Below are 17,404 nucleotides of genomic sequence, written 5' to 3' on the forward strand. Positions count from 1 at the left end.
GCTCCCCAGGCCACCGGATGTTAAGCGGATCGCTAAGTACATGCTCCCCACCGTCTCCGCTAATCAGCGCGACTCTATAAAAGGAATCGGCTCCCTGAACTATGGTGTTATCCTTGCAAATTTGGCAGAGGTATATATTATTTTAAGCTATTTTCTAACTCTTGCTTTTGCCGACTGTATACTAACCCTCTTTTCCTTTTTGCCGGATGCAGGCCATGCTGCGAGTTAATAGTCTTAAAAAAACCATTCAGCGACAAGTAGAAAGAGGTAAGGGCTGCCAACTTAAGGGTCGCTTCCAATCCTGACAAAGCCATTTTTGATGTAAATAAGACTGAGTTGTTGACTCAAGATATCCTATACTCACAGACGACTGCAAATTTATAAGTGAAGAAAGATTTGGAGGCGGCCCAGAAGAGGGTGACTGAGTTAAAGGCCGAGCTGAAGGCGGCTAAAGAGAAGGTTGAAGAGCTTCATGATGTTGGCAAAGAGACAAATAGTCTCAAGTGCCAATATGAGAAACTTCAACACAAGCTTGCCAACCAAGAAAAGAAGTTCGCCTCCAAATGGTCTGCCAGGGTGGAAGAGGAGAAAAGGCTGCTCGTTGAGGAAAACGAGGCCGACTGCGTCACTCGCATGAAGATGACGTGGAAGGCTCTCTTTCATAATGACGACTACTCCATTTAGGAGTATCGTTATGAGCAAGCTACAGAGGAGCTGGATGCTCAGGCGAACCATGGTGGCGAGGGGGACCAGCATGAGGACGAGGCGAAGGAAGGTGATGGAGATCATCCAGAAGAATTGGCGGATGAAAATGAAGCCGAGTCCTCTTCTAAAGCTGATTAATTTTAATGTTATTCCTGTGGCCGAATGGAAATTGCAAATACATTTCCGACCTGCGTGCCGAGTATCTCTTATTTCTTTAGCGACTGAGGAGTCGGGTTAACCAACAATTTCTTTTAAATTGACTTTTTAAATTTTGTTGGACTAGGGGTCATCTTTTTATGATAAATCATCTAACCAATAGGTCGGTTTTTAATGTTTGTGTTTGGTTTCTAACACTTGTGTCTTATTTTCTGAAATTTGAATTTTGTGTTTGAATGGTATACCGAATGGTTTTGCCCCTGGGCAGTTGTGCGCTTGGGTTTACAAGTTGGTTGATTTCCTTGAAAATGGATGATGCCGCATGGGGGTATGACTAATTTTTGAGTCAATCAATCAATCACTAAGGTGATTGCCCCAAGCTAAGCGTGCTGTCAGCCACTCGAGCATCCGACTCTTATTGTAGGCGGTCACTAGACCTTTCTGCCATGGTCGAATGGCTGTTTAAGCAACAAGTATTACAAGTTGAATGAACTTCAATGTTAAGTTAGCATCGGTCTGCCTGAGATTCTTCCTTTACAGGCGTCCCATATTTTCCAGGCGGCCTTTTGCGCCTACCCAAGTTCAAATGGGTCCGGATGGTGATCATGCTACAGATATTACAAATTGCATGAAATAGGAAGTTTGTAATTGTCCGCCTGCATACTTTCTGTCACAATAGCAGGCGGCTCTATAGGCCTTATGTGCTCAACCCATTTCGAATGGGTTTCATCCTACTTAGGCTAATCTTCAAACTAGTTGTCTATGTAGGCGGCCATAATCCAATTATACTCGATGTCCGCATGCCCCTGTTGGGAGGACTTGTATAATTTCGCAAACTAATCTAAGTTAGAATTTCAGTCGGCGGCCGATTGATGTATCTAACATCCGGCCACTGCAGTCTTAGTCATTCTTTAGATTGCCATGGTCAAGTAGCTATGAGTTGACCAATTAGCAATTCTTGTCGCTTGTACGCAATTATAGAGCAGACGATAGAAAGTCCTCTGCGAGGATAACACTCGGAGGGGCGTCGTTGGACGCCATTTCACATTGGAGCAGGCGAATTTATTAAATGGGTAACCATCCGGCCATTGGCCTCATGTCTAATTTTTTTGAAGACGGTTGTATGGCCACTAAACCTTTTTATGTTTAGCTTCTCACATTACTTGGATGTTTGTTGTTAACTTCCAATTTTATTTTTTCAAATTATTTAAAGAAAGGGCACCGCCTGTAATTCAGACAGGCCGCACATGAGATAAGCCGCATGTATGTAAAGGAATAGATAAAATAATTTGGAAACAAAAAGCAGCTTTTCATTGATAGGCTTTCAATTTACAAATATTACAACACTTAGAAGTAGTACTTTTTAAGATTGTCTACATTCCAAGTTCTAGGCAGCCGCCTAGGCGGTAGGTATCGTTTCTTACTTCTTCATAAATCCGGTAGAAGCCTTCCCAATTAGGAGTCAACTTTCCAAGCTCATTCGCCCTACCGGTTGCCTCCAATTTGCGTAACACAAGGTCCCCAACTTTCAAAGGGCGCTAGTGTACTTTCTTGTTGTAGACACGAGTCATTCTCAGACGATAAATCTCATGACGCAAGGCGGCATTGCCCCTGCGCTCTGAAAGTGAGTCTAATGCTAGGCGCATGGCCTCCCAGTTTGTCTCTTTATAGTAAAGCATGACTCGAAGAGACGGCTCATAATGCTCGATGGGCAAGACGGCTTCAGCACCGTAAACCATGAGAAATGGAGTTTCGTCTGTTGCCCCCTTTGCAGTTGTCCGGATGGCCCATAGGACATGAATTAATTCCTCATCCCATAAACCTTCGGCTCTTTCAACTTTCTTTTTAATGTCGTCTGAGATGAGTTTGTTGAAGGCTTCAACTTGGCCTTTTGCTTGGCGTCGGCCGACTGATGTAAAATAATTTAAGATCCCTTGATCTCCCAACCAAGTCATGAGCTGAGGCGTCTCAAATTGAGGTCCATTATCAAATATCATAGACATAGGTACCCCGAACCGGGTGATAATATTTTTCCAGATGAAGAAGATGACATCTTTTGTCTTGATGCCTTTGACCGCCTCTGCTTCTACCCACTTGGTAAAATAATCCACAGCAACTAAGATATAGCATTTTTCCGCCTGGAGCAGGCGTATACAGACCTAAAATGTCCATGCCCCATTTAGCAAACGGGACTGGGCTGGGATTGTCGTTAGTAGCCGGACGATGGATTAGCTTGCAAAATTTTTTACACTTGTCGCATTTTTTTTACCATTTCCATTGCGTCCGACTCCAGGGTAGGCCAGAAATAATGTCGCCACGGCTAAGGATCTGCCGCTTGAGTGGGAGGCGCAGTATCTAGCATGCAGCTCTTCGAGAACTTTTTTCCCCTTTTCCGGGGAAAACACATTTCAATAAGGGCTTCAAAAAACCCGCCTTGAAGAGTTCTCCTTATCTGATCTCGAAGTTTGCTGCACGCTTCCTGAGGTGAATCAGGGAGCGAGCATATGGTCTGTTAAATACGCCCAGATGCCATCCATCCAAGTAGAACTTCGATCCAGAATTTACGATGGGCTCGTCATCAGATATGCTTCGCTTTTCCATTATTTCCCAGAAGATTAACTGAGACGTATCACAAAAGGCGGAGGATGCCAACTTTGACATAGCATCCGCCTGATAGTTCTTGGACGAGGCACTTGACTTAGATGGAATTCTTCAAGTGTCCCCGCTTCAGCCTTGACCGCCTCCAGACTCACCATGGTATTGGCTAACGACCAATTGAGAGTCTGAACAGGCATCAATTTTTGTTCGCCCTGCGGCCTTACACATGGGAATACCGACTAGCAGGGCTTCATATTCCGCCTCATTGTTTGAGGCCTGGAACTTGAACCGTAGTGCATACTCATATTTGTCCCCTTCCGGGGATTCACAGTATATGCCTGCACCACAACCGTTCATAGTAGAGCTCTCGTCTACATGCACCTTCCAAACTTGATCAAGATTATCAAGAGCAACCAATCTTGTCATTTTGACAATAAAGTCGGCACCCTTCACTGCGTTTCTTGGTTCGTAGGTGATTTCAAGACTTTGCATTTCAATAGCCCATTTGAGCATTCTGCCGGATGAGTCCAGGGTTGTCATTGGCCGCTTGAGGGTGTAGATCACCACCGGATGTGCCAAGAAGTATGATTTCAACTTCGTAACAGCCATGTAAAGGGCAAGGCCAAAATTTTCAACCATGGGGTACCGGAGTTCAGCATTTCGGAACGCATGGCTAATGAAATAGACCGGGAGCTGGATGCCGTCTCTTTCAACAAGGAGAACGGCAGGGAATGTAAATGTTCTTTTAGCATCATCCCTCCATTCAAATCTAGGCTTTTTCCTGATTGTTTGGAAGAAGTAAAAGCATTTGTCCCTACTGAGAAATCTTCCTAATGCCGCCCAGTGAGCTTCTTAACTTCCTTGACATTGCGGGGTGACTTCATGTCAATGGCCGCTTGTATCTTTTCGGGGTTAGCCTCTATCCCCCTTTAATGAATCAGGAATCCAAGAAACTTCCCAGACTCAACACCAAAGACACAATTTTTGAGATTTAACATCACCTTATGTCGCCTAAGTGTAGTGAACGTTTGTCGGAGATCAGCAAGATGATCCGTCTGGAGTTTAGATTTGACTATCATCAATGTACGCCTCTACGTTCCTTCCAATTTGATTAATGAAGACCGTATTAATCATTCGCTGGAAAGTAGCAAGCGCATTTTTCAACTCAGACGGCATCACAATATAGCAGAATAACCCCAGTGACGAAGGCCGTCTTCTCTTGATCTTTTTTCAACAGGAATATCTCATAGAAGCCAGAGTAGGCATCCATAAAACTCATCGGGGCATGTCCTGCTGTAGAGTTGACAAGACTGTTAATTTTTGGGAACGGATAGCTGTCCTTTGGACATGCCTTGTTGAGATCTGTGTAGTCAACACACATACGCCAGGTACCATTCGGCTTCTTTACAAGCACAACATTCGCCACCCAATCAGGGAAGTTACATGGCCGAATGAACCCATCGTCCAGCAGCTTTTTAACTTCGGCAGCTGCCGCCTGACTTCTTTCCTCAACGTGGTTTCTTTTTTTTTTGCCGAATGGGCTCCTTTTTTTTATCCACGGCGAGCTTGTGGACAAGAAGTCTTTGAATTCTTTCGGCACGTGGTGCAAGTCTGCACCTAACCTTTCAAAAGTAGCCGTAATAGTTCACAGTTCGCTCTGGATGGCTGTCATCCACAGGAATATCAACGTGCTCTCCACGAGGACTATTTCTTCTCCTTCTTCACCTCCACCAGCTTTTCAATTTTTCTTATCTTTGCGGCTGCTGGAGGGGGTGAATCAGGATCCTTGAAATCGTCAAGGTCTATTGGCTCCTTTAGCTAACCGGCTGCAGTCGGCTTGACGTCTGAGAGATAGCACTCCGTGGTCGTCTTCTGGTCCCTATTGAGTTAGCCAAATGTGCAATCATCCCTTTCGTACTTGAGAAGCATGAGGGCTGGAATGATGACGGCCTTACACTCGTTCAGAGTTGGTCGGGCAAGAATGATGTTGTAGGCGGTTAGCTCTTTAACCAGGAAAAAACGGAGGACCATGTGTCGCCCTTGTCCCTTTTCTCCCAGACGGATAGGTATGTCAATTTGTCCGGGTGCACAACCCCTCCCCCAAATCAAACTAATGGATGGGAGACATCGCACAGGCCATCCCGCTTGTAATTAAGCCAGGATAGACACTTGTAACTGATAAGATCAGAGGAGCTACCCGTGTCTATGAGGATCCGGCCAACCAGCTGGTTGGCGACCTTGCATTCGATGACGACTGGGTCATCATGCGGTCGGCAAACTTTGCCCCGATCCTTTTCAGTGATAAGGACGTCTGGGAATGTTCCACTAGAGGACGCCTGTCCATCATCGACCGAATGGATCATCCTTCTCAGATGATCCTTGGTGCCCCGGATGGTCGGGCTACCACTTGCGAATCCGCCTGCTATGGTGTAGACCGGATCCTTGTCGGTATTAGAGCTACTAGTAGGCTGGAAAGTTTTTGACGACCCAAGATTCGTCTAAGAAGTCACTTTGGACTTCAGGACATAGGAATTCAGCAAGCCCTTGTCTGACGGTCCAACGTCCGCTTGAGACTACAGCAGTCGTTGGTGTCATAGCCACCTCCTGATGGAAGTGGCAAAATTCTTCATAAGATTCGGCTTCTCAATGGTCAGCCGATCCTTCATCTCTGAAAAGATAGTGTAACAGTCTATTGAATTCGTACCGCGAGATGTACGGTTTGAATTCTTTCTTTTTCTTCTTGGGTGGTTGAGTTAAACGCCCTAACTTTTCTTCTCTTTTTGCTCTCTTCAGCTTTCTAAGCCGGCTGAGCAAACCGACTCTCTTTTTGTTTGTCGGACCTATTGGAGTCCGACTGATGGTTGGACGAGCAGAGGTCGGTAGCTTGAATAAAGCTCTCGGCCTCTATCAACGCCTCTTGAACGGTAAAAACCCTCTTTCGGACAAGGTCGAACTTAAAGGTCGACCCTTCCTTCAGACCCTTAAAGAAGTATGTATATGCTACCTCATCAAACAGCCCCTGGATTTGGATTCTTACCGGGTTGAACCGCCTGACCTAGGAGCGAAGCCCCACCTTTTCTCACCTTTTCTCCCAGCCGGATGGTGCTCAAATCGAGACTGGTTTTCCTGGCAAGGATGTTCATTGAGAAATTGGAGGCAAACAGGAAGGCAAGCTTCCTAAAGCTGTGAATGCGGCCGGTTGGCAAGTTGCCAACCATTGTTGAGGCTGGACAGTTTTTGGCGACTGCCTTGGATTCGTCTTAGAAGTCGCTTTGGACTTCAGGACATAGGACTTCAGCAAGCTATTATCCGCTAGACGGTCCAACGTCCGCTTGAGACTATAGCAGTCGTTGGTGTCATGGCCCAACTCCCTATGGAAGTGGCAAAATTTATTTTTGTTTCGTGACTGAACGGAACTCTTCATAGGATTCGGCTTCTCAATGGTGAGCTGATCCTTCACCTCTGAAAAGATGGTGTAACAGTCTATTAAATTCGTACCACGAGATGTACGGTTTGATTTCTTTCTTTTTCTTCTTGAGTGGTCAGGTTCTTATTAACCGCCCTAACTTTTTTTTCTCTTTTTGCTCTATTCAGCCTTCTGAGCTGGCTGAGCAAACCGACTCTCTTTTTGTTTGTCGGACCTCTTGGAGTCCGACTGATGGTTGGACGAGCAGAGGTCGATAGCTTGAATAAAGCTCTCGGCCTCTATCAATGCCTCTTGAACAATAAAAACTCTCTTTTGGACAAGGTTGAATTTAAAGGTCGACTCATCCTTCACACCCTTAAAGAAGTCTGTATATGCTACCTCATCAGACAGGCCCTAGATTTGGATTCCTACCAGGTTGAACCGCCTAACGTAGGAGCAAAGCCCCTCCTTGTCTCCCAGATGGTGTTCAGATCGAGATTGGTTTTCTTGGCAGGGATGTTCATTGAGAAATTGGAGGCAAACTGGAAGGCAAGCTTCCTAAAGCTGTCAATGCAGCCGGCTGGCAAGTTGCCAAACCATTGTTGGGCAATGCCCTTCAATGTAGCCGGGAAGCATAGCATTGGCACCACATAACATCCTCTAACTCCAGCATGTGCATGAGGTTAGAGTAGGCCATGAGGTGGTCCCCGTGGTGCCATCATAAGCACCTACCAACACATTTTTAACCTAGGCCAGCTGTGCGGCTTCAGTTTTCTCCTTGGAGAACGCAGAAGTTTGTTCACCAAGTTTGAGCAGTCGGAGTTGCCTATCCAAAAAGACCACAGGAGGTACATACGGTGCATTCCCAATCCCACGCCAGAGTGGACGGTATTACCGCCTGTATGGCTCTCATGTATTCTTGAAGTTGTCTGAAAGCTGTGTGGTAGAGGCTGACTCAGACAGCTGCTGACTTCTCTTGCGGGTGATGATTTCCCGGGCATCAGGAGTAGATTTCTTGTTACATACCGGTTGTACACCCCGGCGGGGATTTCTTATATTCTTATGGGGTAGAAGAATTTTGGACCAGTCAAGGGTCCCAGCTGCCTTGTCCTTTGGATGCGGAGTTGGCAGGACAAGCTTCCTCCTCTCTGGAGGGGAGGACAAGCTTCCTCCTCTCTGGAGGGGTCTTTCTTGCCGACTGACCCTTGGTTGACCAGCCTGCTCTTGGTGATCAGATCCTTGATTCACCCTTGAATCTAGTCATGAAATTCATGAGTTCGTCCCGGGTGACTGGGGCGGATCCTCCTGCCGTATGGGTTTCCCCTTCCGGCTCACCGGGGGTCGACTTATACCCGCCTGGCTCTCGCCCCATTCCAGAGTGTCTCTGTGATGGATGCGTTTAGTGATTAGAGAGCCATCTTTGGCTATGTAAGTTTCGACCTGAGGATCATCATCCTCTTGGTCAGTAAAGACCTCCGGCTAATTACCCGGCTAGTCAGGAGAGGGTACAGAGTCTTGAACCATCCTTGAGGTACTCTCCCCACAGACGACGCTAAATGTTTGGGTGTTTTTTCCCTCGGGAGAGTTACAACTCGAAAAGTACCTGCAAAATATAACGGAGACTCCAGGTGGGTTGGAGCTCCGCCTCCGACGATCAAGTTAGAACGTGTTCGAGAAGGTAGAAAGTGCAGAAAAAGATAAAGCTGAGATCTTCTCGAATTCCGAGATCAGGAGATTTCTCTGATGTAAGAGAATGTCAATGATATTGTAATAAATTCAATCTGTCCCACGAATAGGGGACATCTCCCTATTTATACGGTCATTTTGGATAAGTGTGCCCTTACATAGGTCATTTGACCTAGATTTGGTGGGTTGCCCGCACCTTTGGCAGCTTTTTGGGAATTGGGCCTTTAAAAGCCGTCATTCCTTTTGATGACAGTGGATTCCACGTGTCATACCGTAAGTGGCTCAATTTAGGCCAATATAGGGTGGACACGTGTCATATTCTCATTGGGCCACATGACGGGGTAATTTTACCCAAAACATCGTCTTTGACCAAACGCTGGCGTATACGGACCCAAGATTTTCATGCCCCATCTTGCAAAGGGGAGCGAACTACTTATGACCGACAAACTGTTAGCTGGGCGATGAATTAGGGTTCTGGCACTTATCACATTTCTTTACCATTTTCATGGCGTCCGATTTCTGGCTCGGCCAGTAGTATCCTATGTGGGTGACCTTTTCAGCCAAGGCTTGTCCTCCAATGTGGGAGCCACAATGCCCCTACTGAGGTCGTCCAGCACATCATATCCCTTCTCAGGGGTAATACACTTCAGATAGGGCTTCACAAAAGCTTTCTTAAACAACTCCCCCTGCATCATTTCGAACCAGGCCGCTCTCTTTTTCATCAACCAGCTCTATTTAGGATCAGCCAGGAGCAATCCATCCCTTAGGTAGGAAATGATTCCGTCCATCCAAGTTGAATGATCTGTAGTGGCTCGGCATCAATACTCCTCTTTTCCTTTACTTCCCAAAACACTGATGTGGGGGTCCGCTTGATGATTGGACGAACGGGGAACTTGTTGTAGAGTAAAGTGTTCTAGGCTCTCGGCCTCTTCTTTGACTTTCTTCAAAAACTTCATCATGGCCGGCTCCCTTGCTTCAAAGTCACCATACACTCGGCCGACTATTAGCTGGGAGTCCGAGCTTACATCAACCTTTGTTACTCCTGACGCCTTACACATTCTAAGGCCGGCCTCATTGTTAGAGGCTTGAAATTGAAATCTCAGCGCATATTCAAACTTGTCCCCTTCAGGGGATTTGACAAATAATTCCACGAACCACATCCGGTCGCTGTCCCACTACCATCTACATATACTTTCCAGATTTGGTCTCAACCGGCCGCAAGTCAGGCCGCGTCATCTCGGCCAAAAAATCAGCAAAGGCCTGCCCCTTTATAGCTTTTCAGGGCTCGAACGTGATGTCGAGCCTCTAAATTCTAAAACCCATTTAAGCATGCGACCACTAGCTTCTAAAGTTGCAAATGGATTCTTGAGTGGTTCATCAGACCACAATTGAATGTGCCAGGAAGTTCGGCCGCATTTTTTTAGATGCCATGTACAATGCTAAGCTAAACTTTTCAATTATGTAGTACATGGCTGATAAAGTAGACTGGAATCTGGTGGTCATCCCTTTCAACAAGCAGGATGGCACTTAAGGAGTGTTTTGAGATGGCGAGATAAATGTACAACATCTCATTCTTGAGTGGGTTGACGAGCCGAGGCAATGTATGCAGATGACTTTTTAACTGTACGACTGCTTCTTCAGCTTCTTCCGTCCACTCAAACATGGCTTTCTTTATGATGGTTTGAAAAAAGTATCGGCATTTGTCCCTTGATCTTGACATAAATTGATCGAGTGCTGCTAAACAGCCGTTAGTCTTTGCACCTCCTTAATTGTTCTTGGAGACTTCATGTCCAAAACGGCTTGAACTTTTTGGAGATCATTTCTTCGAGTTTAACATCATCTTATGCCGCCTGAATTCGGTAAATGTTTCTTGGAGATCATTTAGATGGTCGGTCGGCTCCTTTGACTTAACAATCATGTCATCAATGTACACTTGCATATTCCGGCCGAGCTGATCTCTAAAGACTGTATTGACAAGTCGCTGAAACATTGCAGGGGCATTCGTGAGGCCGAATGGCATAACCTTCTAACAATACAACCCCTACTAAGTCACAAACACGGTTTTCTCTAGATCTTCTTCCCATAGAGGGATTTGATGGAAACCGGAGTATGTGTCTATAAAGCTCATTAGGGCGTGCCCGGCCGTAGAATCAACCAAATGGTCGATTTTAGGCAAGGGAAAGCTATTCTTAGGGCATGCCTTGTTCAAGTCTGTATAGTCCACGCACATCCTCCAAGTCTCATTCGGCTTCTTTACAAGGACTATGTTTGCTACCCAATCTGGGTAGTAGCATTGCCGAATGAAACCTGCGTCCAGCACCTTTTTCACCTCGGCTGCGGCCACTTGGTTCCTCTCTTCTCCATGATTTTTTTTCTTCTGGCGCACAGGTTTAATGACTAGAAGCTTGTGCATGGCCAGGGTAAGGCCTGGCATTTCACTGACTTCGAATGCAAATACATCTTTGAATTCTCTCAACAGCTCAATTAACTTATAACTATAGTGCCTACAATGACTATCCGGTTGATCGGTGTCAAGCACTACATCTTGGTAGGCCGGCCGACGGTCATTAACTGCTATGCCTGGTCGGCCATGGCCTGCTTTCGCTTTTGGCCGCCCGGTAAGCTTGGAGTGGGGGTTCTTCCCCTTTCGACTCGGACAGCTTTCCATGTCCGCGAATTGTTCGCTTAACAGCTAGCTAGGTGGTTACATCTTTTGCAATTTTCTGACTTCCTTGAATCGAACCAATTTTTCCGTCCGATCGCTCAAAGATGGGGGATGATCACAGCCTTTGCAGCATTTAGGGTGGGACGACCGAGTATGACATTATAGCAAGTCAATTCCTTCACCACTAAGAATCGGACGACCATGTCCCTCCCTTCTCCTTTCTGCTCAAATCGGACTGGCAAATCTACTGTCCGACTGGGTGAATGATGTTTCCCCTAAACCCCACTAAGGGATGAGTGATGTCTTTTAGAGCATCTTCTGAGAATTTTCAGGGCGGCCAGGCTGATGATATCGGATGAATTGCCCGTATCTATCAGTATTCGGCCAACTTTCAAGTTGGCTATCTTCATGATAAACACCATAGGATCGTTGTGCAGGGCTTTGACCTCCCCTCGGTCAGCCTCGCTAACGGTTACTTCAGGGAAGGGTTTAGCCTTCACAACGTGCGCCTCCATCACCTTTCCCAAGTTACAGGTGTTCTGCTTGATTCCCTTCATGGTGGGGTCGCGTAAGGCGAATTCCCCTGATATTACAGCCACAAAGCCCGAATCGGTACTATTCCCATCATCTTCCTTATCATTTTTCTTTTTCTTTTCAGACGTATCGTCTGTCCGTGTATAAGGGAACCTGGACTTCATCACATAAGAGTTCAGCATGCCCTTCTCGACTAGCTTGTCCAACAGTCTCTTCAGATTTATACAATCGTTCGTGTCATGCCCCACATCTTTGCAGTACTTGTTTTTGTTCCTATACTGAGCCAAGCCTCTTACCAGCTGGGGCTTTTCAAACTCGAACTTATCCTGATTTCCATTAGGATCGAGTAGCAATCCTTGTTGAACTCGTACTGAGGCTCGTACGTCTTGACTTTCTTTTAATTTGGTTGATGGTCGTCGGCCACCCAGACTTCTTTTCCTTTGTTTCCTTCTTTCTTTTTACCGGCCGAGTCTTGTTGTGTAGATTGTTTCTTTTCAGCCCCCTTGGCTGACGCCTCTACTTTTGTAAGCGAACAAAAGTCGGCTGCTTCAATGTAGGCTTCGGCTTCCCGCAGAAAACTTGCGCATGTCTGAACCTTTTTTCTTACCAAACCAAACTTAAAACCATTATGCCTTAATCCCCGGAGAAATTCAGAGTAAGCCATTTCATCCGGCAGATTATAAATCTGGGTTTTTTCTTGGTTAAATCTTTGGACGTACAAACGTAAGCCCTCATTTTTTCCTTGCACAATTGCTGCCAAATTGAGACTTGTCTTTTGAGGTGGTATATTGTAAGAGAAGTTCCCCACGAACAGCAAACCGAGTGTGGTAAAGCAATTGATACACCCGGCCGGAAGGCTATAGAACCAATCCTGCGCCACAACCTTCAAAGTGGCCGGGAAGCATTTGCACCGGGTAACGTCATCTACGCTTTGTAAGTACATCTGGTTTCTGTACGAAGTGATCTGTTCCTCGGGGTTGCCCGTACCATCATAGGCGCCCACAAGTACACTTTTAACCTTTGGCGGCTGAGGAGCAATTAAAATTTCTTGCGAAAACGGAGGCGGCTTATCTCCAAGAGTCAGTAAGCGCATTTGCCAATCAATTGCAGGGGTTGCACGGACTGTCTGGTCAAATAGGGAGTCTGGCCGAACGTCTGGCCGAATGGCCCATATTGTCCGAAGACCTGGCTCGGCTGCAAAATGTCGTTGAAACCCTAGAGGGACTGATACTGAAGCGGTTGTACTGGAATGGGGGTTGGAGTACGAACAGCTTGACTCTTGTCGGAGATGGCCGAGTTGCTATGTTGGGAAAGAGAGTGGTTAGAAAATTCATGGCTCTGTCTCCTCTCTTCCTGTCTGTCCCTCCCCTCAGCCGACTGGGTTTTCGCCAACATACTAAACAAATTCGTCTGTGGCACCCTCGGAGACCTTCCATTCGGCCGGCGAAATGGGGTGTTCCCAGTTGTATTGGTTGCTCTATTCTGAGTTTTCTTTAGAGCTCTTTCTCCCTCTTTTCTGGGCGGCTGCCTAGAGGTAGAAGCTCAGTTGCTCTCAAACTCCTTCCGAAGTTTGTTGAGTGCGGTCTGCAAGGAAGCAGCAGTAATAGGAGGATCATCAGCCTCTTGAAATGAGACGTTGGAGCTATTTAATGCTCTTTTTCTATAATGTCTTAATCCACCCCTCCCATCATAAATGATTGGGGTATTTATAGGGGTGGGAGATTGTGCCCCTTTAGGGTTTGTTCCCTAAAATTCTGTGACGTGATTGGCTGTGCAATCAGGCGGTGCCACGGGTATCTCTCGGGAAAGGGCCATGATGTAACAAGGCCCTTTTTAAGCTGATTTCAGGGGCTCTTTTGAGCCTTTGACACGCGTCATATTCCCATAGCGACACGTGCCGCCCTTTGGTTGGGCCACGTGTTGCTACGAGATTAGACCACGTATATGGGGTATTTTTACCCTAAATAGGAAACATCCCCAAAATCTATATACCCATTTAAAATACTACTCTCTCCATGCCACATTAAAAAAACAAATCACTAAATAGAGTTTTAGGAGATAAGCTGTGAGTAGATTTGATGGGAATTAATGTGGCATTTGTATAGAAATTCTAACCGAAAAGTGGGTGTGGAAAGGAAATAGTGGGTCCAAAAGTAATGTAAGAGATATTTACTCTATTCTTTTTTAGTTGATGTTTTGACTTTTGACACTCTTCACAAACTCTATTTTGCCTTTTGTGATTTATGGTTTTTTTTAAAAAAAAAATTAAAAAATAAGAAAGAGTTATATAGGATCTTATTAGAATTGTCACAATGTATATTTCATCATATTAACTTTTTATTATTTTAACTTATTGTCTGATTTACGGAGTATAACTGAAAAAGAACTAGGGCTGGCAAAAGCTGACCCCACCCGAAAACCCGACCTGAAAAAAACAGGTTAGGGTTGAGGTTTTTGACCAGAAAACTTAAATGGGTTGACATGAACCCGAACCCGAAATTAAATGGGTTAGGTTAAGGTTGAAAATCTCAACCCGAAAACAACCCACTTAACCCGAAATTATTTTCGTGTCATAATCAGGTCGGGTCAACCCGAACCTGATAACCCGAATTGTATAAGATAGATATGTAGTCCAAAAATAAAAACAAAAATAAAATATCTAAACACACCAAATAAAATTTGGCCCAAGCCCATGTAATATCTTAAAGTAGACTAATACCCTAAAATCCTAAATGCCTACTTCACTTTTTCTCACACCTGTGCTCAGCCGTTTTCAACTTCCTTCCTCATATTTCAATTTTCTCTCTCTTTAACTCTCTTCTTAACATTTAAAACCCTCAAATCCTCGGTGAGTTTTTCAGCTTCTATCTTCAGATCTTCATCATTTTTTGCGTTCAACCTTTAAGGTAATTTCTTCATTTCAGTTTTTGTTTTATATGGTTTTTTTTCTTTTTAAATTTGGTTTTGCTTTTAGATCTTTGTTCTTATTGTTGTTGTTCTTGTTTGATTTTATTGTGGTTGATTTGTTATACAGTGATATAATTATACGATTTTGCTAAATTATATGGTCTTGTTCATATTTGTTTTTGAGGGAACTATGTTCTTGTTCATATAATTTCTGATTAGATTGTTGTTTGGGTAAACAATTTCACCCTTTATATTTGCTTTTAGATCTCTGTTGTTGTTCTTGTTTTGCATGTTTATTATTGTTTGTCGTCTTGTTCATATAATTTGTTTTCGACCCTTTAACATGTATTATTGATGTTAACTTGCTTTCATTTTTCATTTTTTTGCAGCAAATATATATAGATCTATCTTGAAGTTTGAAAGGCTAAAAGGGATGACAAGCCTTGACATACATCGTCCCAAGAACTATGTTATATGAAGTCTGCTTAAAACTATTTGTTGCTTTTGAATTCTAATTTGTAATTTAGTAGTAGATTTTATTTTGGCATGTAATAGTTAATTATGCTAGTTTCATTATATATTTGGAAATTTTGATTTTTACCACCTTCAAATAACCACTTAATTGAATTTACCACCTCCAAAAAAAAAAAATTTACTTTACCACCACAAAAATTTCCAAAAATTCGATTTTAGTACCAACTACTGGATTCCGTCCATGAATTCGTTAGTAGGGCCCACATTTTTTACGTTTCTTCTTCATCTCCCCGATCTTCCATGTCAACCAACCAGCAACGAAATCAACTACCTCGGTTGGTCGGAATTTCATGAGGGTTTCGCGTGTGGGAAGTGGTGGTTTCGGGTCGCGATAGTTTCGCTTCTGGGTGGCGTAGTTTCTGGTTAGGCTGGCTGGGGTGGATTGCGATGGTTTCGCGTCTGGGCGGTGGTGGTTCCGGGTCGCAGTGGTTTCGCGTATGGGTGGCGGTGGTTTCTGGTCTGGGTTTAGATGGTGGTGGGGTTGGTCGTAGCTGTTAGGTGGTGGCTAGGGTTTTGAGGTCGGAAATTGGTGGAAAGGAGTAGAAATCGGTGCGGTTGTGGTGTGCGATGCGGTGGTAGCGGTTAAGTGGTGGGGTTGGTCGTAGCTATTAGGTGGTGGCTACAGTTTTGAGGTCAGAAATAGGTGAAAAGGGGTCGAAATCGGCGCGACTGTGGTGTGCGGTGCGGTGGTAGCGGTCATGTGGTGGGGTTGGTCGTAGTTGTTAGGTGGTGGCTAGGGTTTTGAGGTCGAAATCGGTGCGGTGGTTGTGGGTCCCGATGGTGGCTGGTAGCAGTTAGGTGGTGGGGGCTGGTCGTAACGGTTAGGTGGTGGGGGCTGGTCGTAACGGTTAGGTGGTGGGGCTGGTCGTAGCCGGTCCGGCGGTGGGGGTCCCCACGGTGGTGGTTGCTTGATGGGGATTTTTTTAATTTTTTTTTGTTTTTTTTTATTTTTTTTTAAAACTTACCCAATAATATGGCGACACGTGTGCAAGGTAGGCCCCACTAACGGATTTTTGGACGGAATCCGTTAGTTGGAGGTGATTGGTGGTAAAACTGATGTTTAAATTTTTTATGTGGTGGTAAAGTAAATGTTTTTTTTGGAGAAGTCGTTATTTGAAGGTGGTAAAAATCAAAATTTCCTATATACTACTTCCGTTAACGGTTATTTGCAACATTTGCAAAAAACAGGTGCTATATATTATGTGCAACAAACTGATTTTTTTCCTCTTTTGATAAGTTTTTTTGTTTGAAATGACCAAACTGCCCTCACTTAACCAACTTACTCCTTTAATTATTTCATTAACTATACTCTATTATAACCCTAACTTAACTCATCTAATCTTCTAAAGAAAAAAAATCAAATCTGTAAAAAAACCAAACCTCTCAACATTCATCTAGTTCATCACATTTCTCACTCCTCATTCATCATCATATTCATCAAAATCTCACTCACCCTTCGTGGTTCATCAACAAAATTTCTCTTTCCTCCTTCATCATCAAAATCTCTCTCCTCCACCATCAAAATCTCACTCCTCCTTCATCATCCCCATCTTCCATGGAGATCTAAAATTGGAGGTGGTTTTTGCGGCACGAGTATCGTGGATATGGTGGTCAAGGTTTTGTGGGTTTCGTGGGTGGGTCTAAGTGTCGGGGGTCTAGGTGGTGTTGAAGCTTTCGTAGGTGTTGTGGGTGGTCTAGGTGGTGTTGGGTTTTATGGTGGTAGTTGGGATTAATTCAATTCGTGGTGGTGGTGGTTGGGATTAATTCAATTCGTGGGGGGAAGGGGGTGGTTTGATTGGGGATTTCGTGGTTTTGGTGGTTGTTTTCAGTGGGTTTGGTGGTTGTTTTCGATAAGTTATAGTGGTGGTTTTCAGTGGTGGATTTTGGTGGTTTTCAATGGGTTTTGATGGTGGTTTTCTGGGTGTTGGTGGTATTCGGTAGTGGTGGGTTCAGTAGGTTTGTTGGTGGTGGTTTTCGGTGGGTTCTGGGTGTCGGTGGTGGTGGTTTTCGGTGGGTTCTGGGTTTCGGTGGTGGTGGTTTTGGTGGGTTCTGGGTTTCAGTGGTGGTGGTGAATCTGGGTTCTGAGTTTGGTGGTTTATTGATTTTGGTTAATTGTGGTTTTTTAAAAATTAGATTAATACTTAAGTACTACCCTTGTATTTCAATAATCACGTTTTAAAACTTTCGCCTAGGAGTCCGCGCATGTCCCTTTC

At 44.7% G+C, this 17,404-nt stretch overlaps 1 protein-coding gene across 2 annotated transcripts in view; it reads right to left on the reverse strand.

Annotated features, from left to right (window-relative positions):
- LOC110694021 overlaps positions 1–17,404 on the reverse strand; it is a 40,129-nt gene that overhangs the window by 15,080 nt on the left and 7,645 nt on the right. The window lies entirely within an intron of this gene.

The sequence above is a fragment of the Chenopodium quinoa genome, unplaced genomic scaffold, assembly GCF_001683475.1.
Source record: "Chenopodium quinoa cultivar QQ74 unplaced genomic scaffold, ASM168347v1, whole genome shotgun sequence".
Taxonomy (NCBI): domain Eukaryota; kingdom Viridiplantae; phylum Streptophyta; class Magnoliopsida; order Caryophyllales; family Amaranthaceae; genus Chenopodium; species Chenopodium quinoa.